Source organism: Lycium ferocissimum, chromosome 10, assembly GCF_029784015.1.
Source record: "Lycium ferocissimum isolate CSIRO_LF1 chromosome 10, AGI_CSIRO_Lferr_CH_V1, whole genome shotgun sequence".
NCBI classification, from domain to species: domain Eukaryota; kingdom Viridiplantae; phylum Streptophyta; class Magnoliopsida; order Solanales; family Solanaceae; genus Lycium; species Lycium ferocissimum.
In genome coordinates, this window is record NC_081351.1 from 20,261,396 (window position 1) to 20,279,561 (window position 18,166).

General features: G+C 30.3%; 1 long non-coding RNA gene across 1 annotated transcript; it reads right to left on the reverse strand.

Moving 5' to 3' along the window:
- Positions 1-13,202: 13,202 nt before the first annotated feature.
- On the reverse strand, positions 13,203-14,066 carry LOC132035173 (uncharacterized). The gene is made up of 2 exons (XR_009409192.1): positions 13,968-14,066; positions 13,203-13,465 (listed from the first exon to the last, which is right to left on the reverse strand). It is a non-coding gene; the product is annotated as an uncharacterized LOC132035173 (long non-coding RNA).
- Positions 14,067-18,166: the final 4,100 nt, after the last annotated feature.

An 18,166-nucleotide genomic window follows, 5' to 3' on the forward strand; every position in this document is an offset into this window, starting at 1 on the left:
GTTGTACCATGAGGAGAGTATGAAAAGAACGTAAATGTAACCTCCAAAGCAGTGGAAGGAACCAATATTTAGAGGCATATGTAAAAATCTTCCTAAAATTTAACTTCATATGACTTAAGGTGCAATTAGTCAAACTTAGTTTGATTAAAACAGTATGATTAAGACAAGATAAATTCGTTTTATTTTACCATCTCAATTAGGTATACTCACTTTAAGTGAAACAAGTCAAATTTAGGTTGATTACACGATCTCATTATGATTAAGACAAGATAAATTCTTTTTGATTTTACCATATATCAAAATAGGTATTATTAAGTAAGGGACTTATGTTGACTCCAAAGTAAGTAAAAACTCAAATTTCGAAATGGAATTTTCTGACAGAATCCATCAAAAATTGATTTTTGTCAGAAATATTCTGTCGAAAATCTCATATTTCTAACGGCATTGGATAAGAGCGTCCCTAATAATTTCAAGCTTTTTCAAGTAATGTTTACTTGTCTTACATAATAATGAATTAGTTAAAGAACGAACATCATGACATCACAATCAAAGAAACACGTACTAAGAAATATATTTAAGAAAGGCCAACTACTTTTTTTGCATTAAACCTATGTCTTTATTTGAACAAATGAAATGTACATCTATGGATAATAGGAGTAAGGTCAAACTCATCGACAAACACAAGTGGTCGTCCACTTCTTTCACTTGAGCACCTAAAGTGCCCCTTCTTCCATTTAGACATCCGAGGTAGGGTTCAAGCGTGTCATTTAGACATTTTTTACTGACATGGCAACTTGGGTGAATTACACGCTAAACAGGCGCGTGAGGACCTTAAAGTTTACGATTTTTTTTAAAAATCTTTTCTTCTTCCTTTTCTCTCCTTCTCTCCTTCCAACAAGTTTTTTTTTTTTAATTACTTTTTCCTTCTCCTTTTTCATTAGTATAGTAGTACTTCTGAAAGCTTTAGTTCCATTTTTTTTTCGTTTTCTTTTTCTTCTTCTCTCTTTGCCTCCTTTTCAGCCTCAATTTTGTCACTATTTGAAGTTTGTTGCCAAAAATAGGATTAATGTGTTTAGCTAAGGTGAATCAAATTCTTTGCTACAAGAAATAGGTGACGAAGAAGAAAGAATCATAACATCGGGATTGAAAAGTTTTCTAACTTGTTTTCGAGACCCAAATATGGAAGAACTTTGTAAAGTATTAATTGTAACCCAAAAAATCTTCATGATTCATAAAGTTATGCTCTCAACTTGGATAATGTAGATGACTGTGTGTGATGAGCTTTTGCATAATTTTTCATCTGGGTTTGCTGTTTTTTCTTTGGAATTGCTTGCTTGATAAATTAATCATTGTTGAAAACGAAATGAATCTGTAAGAAAATTAGGAGAGAGAAAATCTAGTAGAAATTTCGATAGTGATAGAGAAGATGGACGAGAGAGAAAAGAAAGAAAAAACATGGAGGAAGAGGGTGAGGTTGGGGGAACGGAGGTGGAGGACGGAGGGGTTAGGTGGGTGGGGTGAAAATAGGTTTTTTTTTGGCTCCTTTTTTTAATTTACTAAATAGTTTTAAAATAATTTTTCTATTCATATTTTATTCTTTAATAATTATTTTTAGTATATATGCCACATGTCTTCACTTAATTCGCTGTTTTGACACGTCATCGGCGAGTGTATTACACTCATTCTATATACTTGACTGATAGTACAAAAAGTGTCTAAGTGGAACAGGAAGTGTCGACTTGAAGTGTCTAAATGGAACAAGGGGCACTTTAGGTGCTCAAGTGAAAGAAGTGGATGACCACAGGTGTCTCTTGATGGGTTTGGCCTAGTACTAATAGAGATGAGAGCAACAAACATGACATGTCATTAGTATAGTACCATGTGCATATGACTTGTACTGTACTCTTTTAGAAATTATTAACTCTTACACAATCAATCAATCAATCAATATATATTATAAAACTATGTATAGACAAGGTGATGTGACACCTCTCTATGACTGCCATTCTTATATATCTTTTTTCTCATTTTTTTGAAATTTTCCCCTTATTTGATGTCCAAAAAATCTCAATAAATAAATAAATAAAATACACCTTCTTTTATATTATTCGTTATTACTCCATTATTATTCGTCAGTGGTCTTCTATGGCTCTCACTAACGCTTAAGTGCACGTAGTCTAGCACTTAATGCTTTTGGAAGGCATTTATTTATGTGAATTCTTCAATTGCTTTTCAAAATAACAGTTATTTGTTTTGTATTGTAACCGGTACATTTAATGAGCATGTTAAATTGGATAAGGGAATTATGAGAAGACACTGAATGAAAATCAAAAATAAATTATAAAGCTAGGCAATAGATAAGTGATGTGAAAGAAAGAAAATTATCTTTTTTCCTCACAACTATTAGTATTACTAGTAAAATAGCCCGCGCTTTGCGCGGTCATAAGAAAAAATATACATTTGCTTTTAAGAAAAAAATTACTGAATTTGCTTGCGCAAAATGAAATGCATCAATAAATTCAACTCTTTTTTTTTTTTTTTTTTTTTTTTTAATAGATTCCATCAAAATAGAAAAAAATAAAATCTCAAGTATATCCATACAAATATTAATTTTATCCATACAAATTTTTGCAACCTTATGTGTTTGGCTTTGGTTTTTGCTTTCTTTTTTCTTACTCTTTTCTACCGTCCTTTTTATTACCTTTTTTCCTAAAGATAAAAGAAAGGGTAAACTGACTTTGTCTTTTAAGTCTAGGAAACTATATCAACAATCTTTCATCACAACTATTGTAAGCATAAGTTGCAAAAATATAGAACACAAAAAGAAACAACTTTTGAAACGCCAAACAATTAATAGGTGCTCTTGACTGTAAAATCTATAATCCATCTATAACTTATATCCATGAACCAAGTAATCACCATGTGTTCAAAGGTAAAAGCCTTTTAGCACAAGGTGTATAGACCAAGCCTTTTAGCACACGGTGTATATATCAAGTCAATAGATGCATAACGCATTTGCATAAAGAAGTTTAACATGATTAATTAACATGCACTCACCTCATTAAATCACTTAATTATATAAGTTACCTAATTTGGTGTAAATACCGAGTGGATATATAAGTACTTAGAGAGTGCAAATATGTATTTTCGAATACCACAATGATTGCTTATTCAATACATTTGAAATCTGCGATAGAAACATAATTGGAGCACATGAGTTTGTGATACTGAATTAAAAGATAAAATATGATATACTCATACCTTGCACCTATAGGAAAGCATATCATTAGTTCAAATGAAACAAACTAAAAAGATTTATACTTTATAAGTATTTAGATGAAAACAAAAAAGAGATGAAATCCACTTACCCGTATCAAAGCAAAGCCAAAAGATAAGTTTGTATATATAGTTGAGTTCAAAATTTGATGGTAAAAAATCCTTTGGAATTCCACAATTAAGGACGGAGTCTTTCCATTTTCCAGACTAATTGAAGGAAAGAATGTGTTCGTGCTAAAATTTCTGCATGGGCTTTAACGGTTATCTGGGCTTTAATAGGCAAAGCAGAGGCGAATCTTTATGGGCATGCAAGTAAATACTCAAAAATTAATGAGCAAGTAACTACAAAACGTAAATTCTTTCCACATGGCCTGCTTGGATGGAAGAAAGGATATAATAGAAAAATTAGTTTGCTGCCTTAAGTGATATGCCATTTATTTGTTGCAAAACGTTTCATTCATCGAAGTAAAAACTTAAGCACATTTGACATAATAAAGAGAGTTTAATGAGTGATTATTAAGCTTTTTTTACATAGCATGTAAATGTGAAAAAATAGGAAAAAGGCCAAAAAAAATGAGAAAAAAGATAATTAGGAATGGTGGTCATATAGAGGTGCCACATCACCTTGTCTATGCCTAGCTTTATATTATATATAGATTTACTACCCCAAAGTTTCATAATCCTTATTGAAAATCAAAACTTACAAGCATGTACTGATTCCATTAGAATACCCCATTAATGGTCCCTAAAAGCTCTCATTAATTACAAAAAGAGGAAGTCAAGAAAGTGTAAATTATAATACAAAATATATGGGCAATCTTCTTCGGATCAAATGACTTATGGATTGTTCTCCAACACAATATTTTTACATAATAGATATTTACACATTGTAAAACCTTACCAATATTTTCCCCATACTTTGTTAAGAAAAGAGACAAGGAAAGGGAAGCTGCTATACAATCTGAAAAAATTTCTGCATGACCTCTTCATCTCCTGTGTCCGGAACACAGTGTATACATTTTTATATAAAATTGATATTTGAGTTCTACTCCTGTGTTCATTGCTTTTCCATTATGGGGGAAAATGTTATTCACTTTCATTTTCGTTAGAAAAGAAAGGACACGAAAGAAAAAAGTGGTCTCACCCAATTTCGAAACACGAAGGTGAAGCCTCTGATCACCATATGGTTTGTTTGTTTTCTTATAATATTTTTCAATATTTAGTGGTTAAAATATGAAGTAAAATTGCTGAAAGATTCTGCAATGCCGTAGAATTACTATTTTTTTATTTTTATTTCAGAAGTAACTTTTTGATCAATTCTATCAAATGTGTTGCTTGATAGTTGTTGCACTGGGCTTTTAATTTCTAAGTGTTGAAAAGAATTTGCCAACAAAATTATTTATATCTGTCTATTCAAACTATTCATACAAAAGTCAACTTTTTTGGTCTCTTTAGAAACAGAAAACATGAACAAAGCAGCAAGACACGTTGCCTAAAGAATTTAACCGCAATCAATTTAACATCCTATTCCAACTTCCAATAAAATTACAATAATTAGATCTATTAACATCTATATCACTGGATGATTTTCACTGATCCCTACCACATGCATGTAAGGTTTTCTTAATAGAATGAGAGTTTAACTTTACTTTTTAAAATTGAGAGAAGTGTTCTTCGAGAACACTGTAATTATGAAACTATAAGAAAGTAGTCAATGTTTTCTTTATTTTGATTTGCTTTCCTGTTTGATTTTTCATATGTACATTGTCGTCAAACATTAGTTTTTTTTATTTTATCATATGCACGTCTTACATTACATATATTTTTAATTTTGGTATTATAGAATTTTTATTTCTTTTATATCAACTAAATATGTGGAAAAAAATGTATGACCACGCGAAGTGCGGGTTGGTTAACTAGTTTAATAATTTAGGATAAAATAAGTTCAAACGTCTAATTGAATGCTTCTTCTCAAAAGTTTTTACCAAAGAAAGAAAAAACATTTCTCAACTCAAAACATTTCTCAACTCCCTTACATGCGAAGCACTGATGAGTTAAACTACTTGTATTGTATGGAAGTCAGCTTGGTGAAACTGATTAATTCCATAATGTTAATAGGATTCCAATATTTCTCCTCAGCTGTAAGATTTATTATTATCACCTTTTCAACTCAAGAAACGCTAAATGTATTTAGAATTGGTAGACTGTTTTTTTATGGGGTGATATATTGCTATGAAAGACAAACTTCCCAAGGCGCGAGTACATAAAGTTTGGACAATATTTGCAGCCATGTATCCACTGCCCTTGACTTGAGCCAGATTTGCATCCTGGTAAACTGATTCCATTCTCCTATTGCAATTGCCCTAAGCTCAATATATTTAACCTTTAATTTGAATGTGTGTTTTTGGTCCCTTTATGTGAAAAATATGTTATATTTGACCATTTATAGTACTATATTATCGTCAAATATAAAATAATAGTACAAATCTAACATATCATGTGAGGAATAAAGTGATAGTACGACTAAAAATCATGATTTTGTGAATATTCATAAGCAACTGGATAATAAATGCACAATTCAATTAATTGACAATTTAATGTGGTTAGTTGGATATCATAGGAACTAAAATCAAAATTTATCAAATAATCCAGGAATTAATAGTTTAACTTCATATGACTTTTAAGTGAACAAGTCAAATTTAGCTTGATCAAACAATAAATGAATAAGACAAGATAAATTGATCATTTGGATTTTACAATAATGTCAATTAGATGCAGGACTTATGTTTACTCCCTTGTCTCACCTGATGATTGTAAGAAGTTCACTTGAATTGATTGAATAAAATGTACACATCATAACGAGTTGCAATCTAAGAGATAGTAATAAGTTTTATAAATTGGCCAGCTTTACTTATTTCCCTGAAAGCTCTGATCTTTGTTTTTTGTTGAAAAAGTCCAATATTATTGCACGTGTAGGGCTACACAATTGGACAAGTTTTTAATTTGTTGGGCTCAATAATTAAGTGAACATTGTCAAATTTGTGATCTCTCGAAAACAAAGAAAAATAGAAGCAACTTTGGTGATATCATCACATTATTAATTACTACAAATCAAAATCAATTTCTGATGAACGTATTCGTCGAAAAATTAGCTTCCAACGGAAGATCTTGAAGCATTTGTAGCAAACAGGAGCGGACCCACATAGTGCAAAGTGGTGCTTCATAGCGGCAGAGCTAGGTAGGCTATCGGAGATTCATCTAAACCCCCTCGGCGAAAAATTACAGTGTATGTATAAGACTAAAATTATTCTCTTATTTATATACAGTAAATGTTGAACCCCTTGCCTTTTTCATGTATTGACTTCTTCATATTTTTGAATCCCCTAGGTGAAAATCCTGACTCCGCCAACCGGGCTGCTTGACCGCATCCTGAGCTATACATATTTATATATAAACGGAAAAGGGCTAAATATACCCCTCGCTATACTTTGGGGCAAAATATACCCTTACCGTTATACTTTGGGCACAAATATACCCTTCATTTTAACGGAGGACACGTGTCATCATATTATCGGCGTATTTTAACTATTTTCAAATTAAATAAAAATTGAGGCAAGCTCCATCAATGACACCTTCGCCACCATCCGCCGCCGCCGCCGCAGTCACTGGCGCTAGTCAAAAACATATTCACCACCACCACGCCACCCTCCTCCGCCGCCACCTTCATAACGACGGAACTTCTTCTCATTCACTAATCCAGCAGCAAATGTTTTCTCAAATTTCTCTCCTTTTTCGGCTAAACATTTCACAGCAACAACTATTCCATCACTAGATAAAATAGCTCTAAAAACCTTGCCAAATCCACCACTTCCTAAAACTTCATCCTCACTAAATCCATTAGACCCTATAAACAGCTCAGAATAGCTGAAAATCCCTGGATTATGATGATGATTATGATTATCACCACCACCTTTCTCACCTAGCTGCATACCTTCTGTGTGTCATGAAAAACACCAGAAAATTACTTATTTCCAAAATCTTGATGACAACAAGTTACACATTTTGAATCAAGTAATTTAGAAAATGATTCTTGAAGAAAATCAAGAGACAACCCCCCTTGGAAAAAGACTCATTTTTTACTTGTTTTTCAGGGGTCAAAATTTTATCAGGGTTTACAGTGAAAAAAGAACCACTTTTTTACTTCTTGAACAAAATTGAGTTTTTTTCTTGAGGTGGCGGAAGGTGGCGCGGAGGAGGGTGGCATGGTGCAAGAAAATATGAAATTAGCGACGGACAAAATTTCGTAGCTAAACAGTAAAATCCCATGCTAATATCATTTAGCTACGGATTAACGACGGATTATAAGAAAATCTAATTAGCGAGGAGCTATTTAGCAACGGATTACTGACAAATGCCGTAGCTAATTTCATGTTCTCTTCTGGCGACGGCGGTGTCATTGATAGAGCTTGCCTCAATTTTTAATTAATTTGAAAATAGTTAAAATAGGCCAATAATATGATGACACGTGTCCTCCATTAAAATGAAGGATATATTTGAACCCAAAATATAATGATAAGGGTATATTTGGCCTTTAAGTATAACAAGGGGAATATTTAGCCCTTTTTCAATAGTTCAAGGGTATATTTGGCCCTTTTCCGTATATAAAATCAACAAAATCGATATATAAAAGGCTTAACCATTGTACAAAGATGCTGTTGAGTGCTTTGGTTAAAGAAGGGAACTCAAAGCTATTGCTTGCTTGAGATTCAAGTTCAGTCCTTGCTTAGAGCGTTGTTTCTCATTTTTTGGGTAGATTCTTCCTTTTATTTTTACCAGCTGGCCGTCCTTTCACACTGCTTATTTGCTTTTTTGGACTTCTAATCTCCTTTTTTTAATTAGTTTGCTTAATTGTGGTAAAAAAGGGGGAAAAAAATCACTTGCATTAATTACGTGGACACAATAGTTTCTCTTTTCCCATCACTTTACATTTTCAGACGACCATAATTTGTCGTTAAAGGTGAGCACTCAGACCTTAAAATCCTGGGTCCGCCACTGGTAGTAAACACTATTACAGATACTCAAACAAGGAAGATGATTGTATTTAACGAACTGAAATAGGAAAATTAAAAAATGAAACAGTAACAAAGAATAGGGATGAGAAGCTTCAACTTAACCTATTTTGTCGCACAAGTCACTATTTAGCAACATGAATTCCATTCCGTTGGCCCATTTACAAATACTGGTTCAGGCCCAGTCATAACAGCATTCGTCGGAGACATTTCTTATGAACTTTTCATTCATGGTATGTCATTCTTGATTGAAATAATATATTTTTGGGGCACAGTACAATAATGTGATATAAGACTTGTACTTTAATTCTTTTGGAAATTAATTAACTCTTACATGAATAAGATAAGGATAAGTTTATAGCAGAGGTGGATCTAGACTTTGAAGTTTATGGATTTTTATAGGTTCTAAAGTTTATTGTTTACCTATTCAGTAAATTTCTCATCAAAAAGGGCTTTGACCAAAAAAACTAGTTCGATCTTTAAAAATTTTAACACTAAACTTATATGGGTTCAAATCTAATAATCATTCAAATTTTAGTGAATTTCTACATTTATATTTATGTTTCACGTCGAAATTACTGAATTTATATGAACATGTTATCGAAGAACTACATCCGCCACTGTCCACTTTGCCTAACTTGAAGTCTTGAACCATATATATAGAATATAATTGAACAACTTCTAAAAGAAATGTATATATAGAATATAATTGAACAACTTCTAAAAGAAATGTATATATCTATATTAAGTTTGCATCCATCATCACAAATTATTAATAGGTACTGTAATATTCTACATTCAAAACTTAAATTTTTAGATCCTTCTTGAATCAAGTTTGTTAATATATATAATCAGACTATAATATAATAATAGCAAAAAGATACCTTGGGAGAAATTAAAATAAGAGAGTGGCACCGTGAGATCGTTTCTAAAGAGTCACATAATTTTTTGTGTGTGAATTAGAAGAAGTCATGATATTCCTTATTGTATGCATGGCAGACTTTGTGGTATATTAATAATTAGATGCAGAAGCTTCTTACTAATAATAAAAAATAAGCCACTTCACAGCAGTAATAATAGACTTCTTTGTATTTTGATATTCGCATATTCTAGGACTTTTTCTCGAAAGAACCATAATATAAAATGTAATGACTAGATATATTAGGATCTTTAATAGTATTCAACTCATGATGACTCTTTTTGTTATGGGATATTCGAAGATATTTTCCCCTCTTATTTTTCCCTCTTTTGATGGCTTAATCATATTTATTTAGACAATAGATTATCTAAGCATATTGTCTTAGTGCTAACTGAGAGTTCAATTTTGTATTAATCTTCATCCTTATACCATTCTTTAGGACTATGATTACTTTTTTCATTAATTTTTTCTGAAATCCGAATAAATCATGCAGCATTTACCAGCTCCAAATATTGTCACAGAGTTTAATTTTATAAGTTCAAAATATTGAATACTATCCTGGAGTTCAATGTTATAAGTTCGAATCCATGGCACTATCTTGAAGTTCGAGTTCTACAAGTAAAATTCCTACATACTGTACTAGCTTCGTAAGAAAAGAACGAGAAGCGCCCATTCTATTTGACTAGCCTCGCTTCGTAGGATAACTACGAGAAGCCATTCATCTCATCTAGTATTGGTTACTATTGAGACCGGACCAGTTTATCCGGTCACGTAGGATAAGTCGGTGAATCTCTACGTCAGTAGGAACATTCTGCCTAATTGTAATAGGTTTGTGTTATTTATGGTGAATTTGTAATTATGGTAATATAGGATTTGTAAATTATTGGAATAAGTTTACCATATTAGACTAGGGCAAGGAGGCCTACATATATATAAAATCATTATGATGAATGAAAGGTAGAAAGAATTCTCTCATTATTTTTATCTCTCTAAATTCTCGTCCCTGTCTCGATTTTAACAAATACTTTATAAATGATGTGTTTAATTCCGCGGCAATTCCTTTAATATTAACTTTAATACCAATTTCGATGTCATTTTCATTGTATGTCTTCTCGTTTAATTTAATATATTGCTCTTTCATTATTAATCCACAGTCTACAATCCTGAACAATCCAATATGATATTGATAGTTAAATACGTCATATTTGAAGTTGGTTAAATGTTTTTAGTTGTCCGCAGAACCAAGAAAAGATTCCTGAAGTTTAAACTATGTTAGTTCAAAACTCTATAAAAAATTGATGAGCAATTCAATCTCCATGCAAATTTCCTAGAGTGTGAAAGCGAGTCCTTGCCACTTTCAAATGAGGAAGATAATGATTAAAAAATCTTCCTAGTTAAAAACTAGCTATTTTTCCAATTACATTTCAAACACTGGCTAAAAATTCAATATCAAACGAAGAAGTGACCAGCCCACAACATTTTTACGTATAAATGGACTGGCAATTGACAGTTATATACATTCCTTAGAAACTATTGGTATATTTTTAGCCAAGAATTATGTTTAGCAAACATAAGCTTAAAAAATTGGCACTTTTCTCTCCCTTCCCACCCATCCCACGTCAATTTTCCCAGTTTAATCTATTTTCCTCGACACAACTTGTATCAATTGTAAAAATAGAAAGTCAGAAAATTAACATTTCTTTTGTCTACACAGCATAGGACATTTAAACGAGAAGAAATAATAAGCATATAATATGAACCGACTTCATTGCATACATTTGCGTGATATACATTATTGGGTTATTAGATGCCAAAAACAAAATTTGCGCTATGTTGTGCAAATTGCATCCCACGTCAATCCCCCTAATTGGACCTACTTCAGAGCCCCAGGAAACGTGATATACAAAATGGGCTGCTACACAGTAGGCTCAGCAGGCATGAGCTTGAAATCGAATACATTGTGGTCTGTCTTAGATATACTGGCCCAGCTATAAACATTCACATTTCTATGGTAAACTAGACGGTCTATGCCCGTGCTGCGCACGCAACCAACACTTTTAGATTATAGTGCATCATGTGTATGTAGTTGTCTTTGAATAGTGATTTATATATATATATATATATATATATATATATATATATATTATGTTTAAAATACGATTAATGTAACATTGTAGTTTGTGCTCCATATATAAAATTTTATTATATTAATGTTTGCTACGAATCTCGGCAAATTTATTAATATTTTTTAAAAGAGAAGACTTGTTTAAAAGGAAACTATTTTTCACTTGTTTAAAAAGAAACTATTTTCCTCTCTTTGAGATAAAACAATAGCAATATTTAAGCATCAGTTGATACTTTCAATTTTAATTCGATTAATTTAAAGGTGTAAAATACTTATTATTTTTTATCAAATTTTGATTTGGATAATTCTAATTCAAATTATTAAATTAATTTTACATGTTTAAAACAAAACAAAGTAGAAATTGATTTTCTATTTAAACGAAGAAATACTATTTTTTAATTTTTGGTAAATATTCTCGGTTTAGCTCATTTTACTTGTCATGTTGTCTTTTGCATGGTTTTTAAAAAAATCGTCGATTAGAATTATAATTTGACTAATTTACCTTATTCATTATTTGATCTCCATTTGATATTTTTTTTTTACGACATTAATCTCTTTTCACATTTATTAGAATAAGAATAAAAATAAAAAAGTAATTAAATTCTATCTTGTTTTAAAATATAAATATTTTAAGTATATTTATTTTAGTGAACATAACAAATAAATGACATGGCGGAATAACAAATACAACACTTTAATATCTAGATTAGATCTCAGACTAATATAAAAAAAAAAACTGCATGGTTTGACTACGTAACTTTTTGAAGAAAAGCAATTTCATTTGATACACATGTGGCAATGAATCCATCATTATTGACTTAATGAGATACTTTGAAAATTACATGAATATTGTTTGATTTTTTAATATGGAGTGCACTTTTTTTTTTGACATTATTAATTTGCACTATATATATATATATATATATAGACACACTATGTTCAAAACACAATTAATATAACATGTAGTTTGTACACCGTATCTAAAACTTTAGTATATTAGTGTTTACTACGAATACAAAGTGTGCCCTTTTTTTTTACATTATTATATTTTTAATATGGGGTTCACTTTTTTTTTTTGATATTGCTTGATTTTGTTAATATGGGGTCCACCTTTTTTTTTTACAGTAAGTTTGGAGATGGCTTGTTCCACTTTTTTTTTTTTTTTTTATTTTTTATTTTTTAAATATTGCTTGATGTTGTTTAGTATGAGGTCTACCCTTTATGGGGTGCACCTTTTTTTTTGGACATTATTAGTTTGTACTATTTTTATGCATATAATATATATACATATACTATGTTCAAAACACGATTGATATAACATTGTAGTTTGTGCTCCGTATCTAAAATTTTATTATATTAGTATTTGCTATGAATACAAAGCCAGGACTTTTTTTTTTAACATTATATATTTTTTAATATGGGGTTCACTTTTTTTTTTTACAGAGTTTGGAGATGGTGAGTTCCACTTTTTTTTTTCCTTTTTTTTTTATTGCTCGGTGTTATTTAGTATGGAGCCCACCTTTTTTTTTTAAGGGACAACGGACGACGAATCATGGGTCTAAACTCATGCTTTATATAGTTTCTTTTTTTTTTTTTTTTTTTTTTTTATATTGCTTGGTGTTGTTTAGTATGGGGCCCACCCTTTTGTCTTTGAATAGTGATTATATATATATATATATATATATATATATATATATATATATATATATATATATATATACTATGTTCAAAACACGATTGATATAACATTGTAATTTGTCTTTCAGTATCTAAAACTTTATTATATTAGTGTTTTTACCAATAAAGTCTGTACTTTTTTTTTTTTTTGACATTATTTATTTTTTTAATATGGGATTGACTTTTTTTTTATTATATGTATTGCTTGATTTTGTCAATATGGGATACTATGTTCAAAACACGATTAATATAATATTGTAGTTTGTGCTCCGTATTTAAAACTTTATTATATCGGTATTTACTATAAATACGCATGCGGCAATGAATCTATCATTATTGACTTAATGAGATACTTTGGAAATTATATGAATATTGTTTGATTTTTTAATACGGGGTGCACTTTTTTTTTGACATTATTAATTTGCACTATATATATATATATATATATATTAGAATTATGGGGCCCACCATTTTTTTTAATATTAATTGTTGTTAAATATATAGGGCCCATATATATATATATATATTTGAATTATGGGGCCCACAATTTGCACTTTTTTTTTGCATTGTTTATTTTTTTAATATGGGATTCACTTTTATATATATATATATATTTGAATTATGGGGCCCACAATTTGCACTTTTTTTTTTGCATTATTTGTTTTTTTAATATGGGATTCACTTTTTTTTTATATATATATATATTGCTTGATTTTGTCAATATGAGATACTATGTTTAAAACACGATTAATATAATATTGTAGTTTGTTCTCCGTATTTAAAACTTCATTATATTAGTGTTTGCTACGAACACGCACGTGGCAATGAATACATCATTATTGACTTAATGAGATACTTTGAAAATTACATGAATATTGTTTGATTTTTAATATGGGGGCACTTTTTTTTTTGACATTATTAATTTGCACTATTTTTTTAATATTAGTTGTTGTTTAATATATATGGGGTCTATAATTTTTTTAAAAAAATTGAGAACGGAATTGCTTGATTTTGTCAATATGGGATACTATGTTTAAAACACGATTAATATAATATTGTAGTTTGTTCTCCGTATTTAAAACTTCATTATATTAGTGTTTGCTACGAACACGCACGTGACAATGAATACATCATTATTGACTTAATGAGATACTTTGAAAATTACATGAATATTGTTTGATTTTTTAATATGGGGGCACTTTTTTTTTTGACATTATTAATTTGCACTATTTTTTTAATATTAGTTGTTGTTTAATATATATGGGGTCTATAATTTTTTTAAAAAAAATTGGAACGGATATATATATATATATATTAGAATTATGGGGCCCACCATTTTTTTTAATATTAATTGTTGTTAAATATATAGGGCCCACAATGAAGCCCACAATTTTTTTTATTAATTGCTTGATTTTGTCAATATGGGATACTATGTTTAAAACACGATTAATATAATATTGTAGTTTGTTCTCCGTATTTAAAACTTCATTATATTAGTGTTTGCTACGAACACGCACGTGGCAATGAATATATCATTATTGACTTAATGAGATACTTTGAAAATTACATGAATATTGTTTGATTTTTTAATATGGGGGCACTTTTTTTTTTTTGACATTATTAATTTGCACTATTTTTTTAATATTAGTTGTTGTTTAATATATATGGGGTCTATAATTTTTTTTTAAAAATTGGAACGGAATTGCTTGATTTTGTCAATATGGGATACTATGTTTAAAACACGATTAATATAATATTGTAGTTTGTTCTCCGTATTTAAAACTTCATTATATTAGTGTTTGCTACGAACACGCACGTGGCAATGAATACATCATTATTGACTTAATGAGATACTTTGAAAATTACATGAATATTGTTTGATTTTTTAATATGGGGGCACTTTTTTTTTTGACATTATTAATTGCACTATTTTTTTAATATTAGTTGTTGTTTAATATATATGGGGTCTATAGAAGGAAAAAAAAATTGTTTTCAAAGTGAAAATGGTATTTGTGAATTGAAGTTGTGTTTGGCCATGGGCGCGTAAATACAAATTGGAGTTATTTTTATAATTTTGGTAAGTGCTTTGGAGTGAAAAAAGTGAAAATTGGAACGGATATATATATATATATATATATATATATATATATATATATATATTAAATTATGGGGCCCACCATTTTTTTTTAATAAATATTAATTGTTGTTAAATATAATATATAGGGCCCACAATGAAGCCCACAATTTTTTTTATTAAATTGGGACGGACGGACGACGAGAAAGTGAGTAACAACTCACTCTTCTTAATAGTAGTAATTTTTTATGGATATCCTATTTTGGGTCCACTATTTAAGTAATACCTGTTTTGCGTTTTTTTGTTTTGTTTTTTTGAACAAGTACCTATTACTTCTTCACGCTCTTCTTGCTCAGGTGCATAAGTATGAAATTTCAACCCATTTTTACATGTAGTTCATACTACATGACTAAAGTGCAGGCATACTTGAAAAAATAAGGTGTGTTAAATGGGTTTATGAGGTATGTTGTATTTTTGACAAATTGATGATTGGGGTTTGTTCCTTATGATATACGGAACTTATGTTTCAAATTTGAGCTTATTTATAGGAGACTTGAGTGTTGAATTGTGTTGGAATTTTGAAATTTGAAGAACAAATTATTATTTTTTGTACAGGCGCATCTATCTGAAATTTTAGCCATTTTTATATGTATATCAGTCATGTATGCCTTAGGGACACACATACATTGAAAAAATTATTTTTGACAAAAAAGATTCATACACACATGATTGAAATATTAGCCTACTTTTACATGTACTTCAGTCATGTACGAATGAAGGTTAGACGTACATGAACGAAATTTAAGCCAATGTTTACACGCGCTCAGCAAAAAAATGTTCGAACTTTGCCTTGGCAAGCCATACCAAATGTCTGATGTTTGCCCTTCACAAGGCCAAACTTTCAGACATGCATGTCTGAAGTTGTCAAGCTTCAGCGGCACAGTGGATACTCGCGCCTTAAAAAAAAAAAAAAAAAAAATATCGGACAGATATTACTTAAAATAGGATATTTGTACACTTCCCGTGTTTCTATGGGAACATGGGCCCTTCTTAAGTTTTAAACCAATTCTCTAGATATTCTTCTAATGTAATGTTTATAAACAAGGAAAATAAAGAGCAAGAAATTGTGTCCTTTAGGGTGTGTTTGGTATGAAGGAATGTTTTTTAAAATTTTCTATGTTTGGTTGGTTAAATTATTTTTTCTAAGAAAATAAGGTTTTTAAAAATCAAGAAATTGACTTTCCTGATGTAGTAGGAAAAACAAGCTAAGTTTCATAAGTGGCTCTCCATGCGATTGTCTTTCCCAAACCTCAACACTTCACCCACCCCCACCCTACTGCCCGCTCCCACACCCCTTTCCTCCTCCCCCTCCGTAATCGCACCCCACCTCTAATAGTTTAAGCTTTTAGATGAGATGGTTAGACACTTCAATAATAGAAGTCATATGGGTTCAAATTTTACTGCTATCATATATTATTCAAACTAAATAGAATTTCAATGTGCTTTGCCATGAATATGAAGCAGGCCATAAAATCAAAGACATGTAAGTAGATAAAACGTGCACTCTGTCACGGTTTAAGCTTTAGAGGTCACGATCACACTTCAGTTGGTTCACAACGATTATATATCCCTTGAGGACAATTTTTTCTATGAAAAAATTTAAAAGAGAAAGTCAACGTTTTGGTGCACGATGGTGGTTTTAGATGATGCAAGGTTTCCAGCTAAAGAAGCACATTCAACTATTGTAGTCTAAAGATAATAATCATGCTCTCAACGTAATTAAGCACTGATGTGCATAATAAGAAACAACAAAAAGAATGTTGGAAAAGTTATTTTATCATGCACTATAATTAGAATCCAATTAAATAGTTCCTCTAAAACTATCAAAACATCCCTGGTTCATGAACATGCTTTGTATGTTCAATATAATCTGATAAGTACTAAGCCTCCATTATGCCATATAACCATGCAATATTTTATCTTCATCTCCTCACTTTCCACAGTGATTTGCACTATAGATAAGGACTTCAAATTATATATATATATATTCTGTTAGTATAAGAAATTTGTACACCACCATTCTATATTATGGTTTGTTGTAACATACCACCTTGTCTTATTTTCAAAATCACAAATTTTAAAAATTAAACATAGTATCTGCTTTAGCAAGTAAATGTGAAATGATGGTATAAAATTTATTTATCTTTTGTCAATGTGTATATAACTTAAACTTGTATGTAAATGGTTGTAGATTTTAACTTTGATACAACCTTAAAATGGAAATGTCATACATCATACCAATAGTGTTGGGGTCGAAATAATCAGGGCGTCATACAGAAGCTAATAATTGCAAACCATGAACAGAGATAAATCAGACGACAAAGAAAACTATACTAAAAGGGGCATAATATTTAATATGGTTTGGGAAAATTAATATAAAAAGCATAAAACATATTGAGAGAATAATCTCCCCCTAAACGAGACTCTTTAGTGACTACATTGTGGATGCTACTGTGTTGTGTTGTATGAGAAAGATTCTTCAATTTATAGAGGTCCGAAACTTTTCCCTCCAAAAAGAGGTTACACAAATATGAAATATTAAAAAAATTCTTTTGGGAAAAGTAAAACCAATTATGGTAAAATCTTTGTCCTTTCTTAAAAAAAAAAAAAAAAAAAAAAGAAGGTAAAATCCAATTATGGTAAGAAAATCAGGGCAAACCCCAAACAAATCTCCCCTTTTGGCCTAGATTTTCTTGATAAAACTTGATCCGTCTTCTTCACATAATCTTCATCACTGCTGCTTGTTATGGTTAAAAATAGGATTTAAAATATTATGGGTTAAATTGGTTTTAAAATATTTTATTTTTTATTTTTAAAGATGCAACAACAGGAATGTTGAAAATATGGTTGAAACTTCGTCTCCACATGTAGCATTCCGGATAAAATCTTCATTATTGTAAAATTGGTGTTGCAGCTTGATTTGAATCTACATTGAACCTGTCTTCAATCTCTTTCAATCATTGGCG